Source organism: Triticum aestivum, chromosome 7D (assembly GCF_018294505.1).
Source record: "Triticum aestivum cultivar Chinese Spring chromosome 7D, IWGSC CS RefSeq v2.1, whole genome shotgun sequence".
In the NCBI taxonomy this organism is placed as follows: Eukaryota; Viridiplantae; Streptophyta; class Magnoliopsida; order Poales; family Poaceae; genus Triticum; species Triticum aestivum.
The window spans coordinates 56,763,228-56,766,618 of NC_057814.1; positions in this window are offsets into that span (position 1 = coordinate 56,763,228).

Here is a 3,391-nt window from a genome sequence, read left to right on the forward strand (position 1 = left end):
TTGAGGATTATCCTCATTGCTGCATAGAAGAATTACGTCCTGGAAGCACTGCTGGGTGCCAGGCCTGCTGCAGGAGCAACACCAGATGTTATGAACGTCTGGCAGAGCAAAGCTGATGACTACTCGATAGTTCAGTGTGCCATGCTTTACAGCTTAGAACCGGGTCTTCAACGACGTTTTGAACGTCATGGAGCATATGAGATGTTCCAGGAGTTGAAGTTAATATTTCAAGCAAATGCCCGAATTGAGAGATATGAAGTCTCCAATAAGTTCTTCAGCTGCAAGATGGAAGAGAATAGTTCTGTCAGTGAGCATAAACTCAAAATGTCTGGGTATAACAATCACTTAGTTCAACTGGGAGTTAATCTTCCGGATGATAGCGTTATTGACAGAATTCTTCAATCACTGCCACCAAGCTACAAGAGCTTCGTGATGAACTATAATATGCAAGGGATGAGTAATACAATTCCCGAGCTCTTCGCAATGCTAAAGGCTGCGGAGGTAGAAATCAAAAAGGAGCATCAAGTGTTGATGGTCAATAAGACCACCAGTTTCAAGAAAAAGGGTAAAGGGAAGAAGATAGGGAACTTCAAGAAGAACAGCAAACAAGTTGCTGCTCACGAGAAGAAACCCAAGTCTGGACCTAAGCCTGAAACTGAGTGCTGCTACTGCAAGCAAACTGGTCACTGGAAGCGGAACTGCCCAAAGTATTTGGCGGATAAGAAGGATGGCAAGGTGAACAAAGGTATATGTGATATACATGTTATTGATGTGTACCTTACTAATGCTCGCAGTAGCACCTGGGTATTTGATACTGGTTCTGTTGCTAATATTTGCAACTCGAAACAGGGGCTACGGATTAAGCGAAGATTGGCTAAGGACGAGGTGACGATGCGCGTGGGAAATGGTTCCAAAGTCGATGTGATCGCGGTCGGCACGCTACCTCTACATCTACCTTCGGGATTAGTTTTAGACCTAAATAATTGTTATTTGGTGCTAGCGTTGAGCATGAACATTATATCTGGATCTTGTTTGATGCGAGACGGTTATTCATTTAAATCAGAGAATAATGGTTGTTCTATTTATATGAGTAATATCTTTTATGGTCATGCACCCTTGAAGAGTGGTCTATTTTTGTTGAATCTCGATAATAGTGACACACATATTCATAATATTGAAACCAAAAGATGCAGAGTTGATAATGATAGTGCAACTTATTTGTGGCACTGCCGTTTAGGTCATATCGGTGTAAAGCGCATGAAGAAACTCCATACTGATGGACTTTTGGAACCACTTGATTATGAATCACTTGGTACTTGCGAACCGTGCCTCATGGGCAAGATGACTAAAACACCGTTCTCCGGAACTATGGAGAGAGCAAAAGATTTGTTGGAAATCATACATACAGATGTATGTGGTCCGATGAATGTTGAGGCTCGTGGCGGATATCGTTATTTTCTCACCTTCACAGATGATTTAAGCAGATATGGGTATATCTACTTAATGAAACATAAGTCTGAAACATTTGAAAAGTTCAAAGAATTTTAGAGTGAAGTTGAAAATCATCGTAACAAAAATACATGGATCCTGTCTCGGATTTCATGGCTTCTAGCCATTTGTCGGAATCCGGGTCCGCCATCGCTTCTTCATAGTTCGAAGGTTCACCGTTGTCTAACAACATGATTTCCAGGACAGGGTTGCCGTACCACTCTGGTGCGGAACGTGTCCTTGTGGACCTACGAAGTTCAGTAGTAACTTGATCCGAAGCTTCATGATCATCATCATTAACTTCCTCCCCAGTCGGTGTAGGCACCACAGGAACATCTTCCCGCGCTGCGCTACTTTCCGGTTCGGAAGGGGTGACTATCACCTCATCAAGTTCCACTTTCCTCCCACTCAATTCAGAGAAACTCCTTCTCCAGAAAGGACCCGTTCTTGGCAACGAAGATCTTGCCTTCGGATCTGAGGTAGAAGGTATACCCAATAGTTTCCTTAGGGTATCCTATGAAGACGCATTTCTCCGACTTGGGTTCGAGCTTTTCAGGTTGAAGTTTCTTGACATAAGCATCGCATCCCCAAACTTTTAGAAACGACAGCTTAGGTTTCTTCCCAAACCATAATTCATACGGTGTCGTCTCAACGGATTTCGACGGAGCCCTATTTAAAGTGAATGCGGTAGTCTCTAAAGCATAGCCCCAAAATGAGAGCGGTAAATCGGTAAGAGACATCATAGATCCCACCATATCCAATAGAGTGCGATAACGATGTTCGGACACACCGTTTCTCTGAGGTGTTCCAGGCGGCGTGAGTTGTGAAACTATTCCACATTTCCTTAAGTGTGTACCAAACTCATGACTTAAATATTCTCCACCACGATCTGATCGTAAGAATTTTATTTTCCTGTCACGTTGATTCTCAACCTCACTCTGAAATTCCTTGAACTTTTCAAAGGTTTCAGACTTGTGTTTCATTAGGTAGACATACCCATATCTACTTAAGTCATCAGTGAGAGTGAGAACATAACGATATCCTCCGCGAGCCTCAACACTCATTGGACCGCACACATCGGTATGTATGATTTCCAATAAGTTGGTTGCTCGCTCCATTGTTCTGGAGAACGGAGTCTTGGTCATCTTACCCATGAGGCATGGTTCGCACGTGTCAAATGATTCGTAATCAAGAGACTCCAAAAGTCCATCTGCATGGAGCTTCTTCATGCGCTTGACACCAATGTGACCAAGGCGGCAGTGCCACAAGTATGTGGGACTATCGTTATCAACTTTACATCTTTTGGTATTCACACTATGAATATGTGTAACATCACGTTCGAGATTCATCAAAAATAAACCATTGACCAGCGGGGCATGACCATAAAACATATCTCTCATATAAATAGAACAACCATTATTCTCGGATTTAAATGAGTAGCCATCTCGAATTAAACGAGATCCAGATACAATGTTCATGCTCAAAGCTGGCACTAAATAACAATTATTGAGGTTTAAAACAAATCTCGTAGGTAGATGCAGAGGTAGCGTGCCGACGGCGATCACATCGACCTTGGAACCATTCCCGACGCGCATCGTCACCTCGTCCTTCGCCAGTCTCCGTTTATTCCGTAGTTCCTGTTTTGAGTTACAAATATGAGCAACCGCACCGGTATCAAATACCCAGGAGCTACTACGAGTACTGGTAAGGTACACATCAATTACATGTATATCACATATACCTTTGGCGTTGCCGGCCTTCTTGTCCGCTAAGTATTTGGGGCAGTTCCGCTTCCAGTGACCACTTCCCTTGCAATAAAAGCACTCAATTTCAGTCTTGGGTCCATTCTTTGACTTCTTCCCAGTAACTGGCTTACCGGGCGCGGCAACTCCCTTGTCGTCCT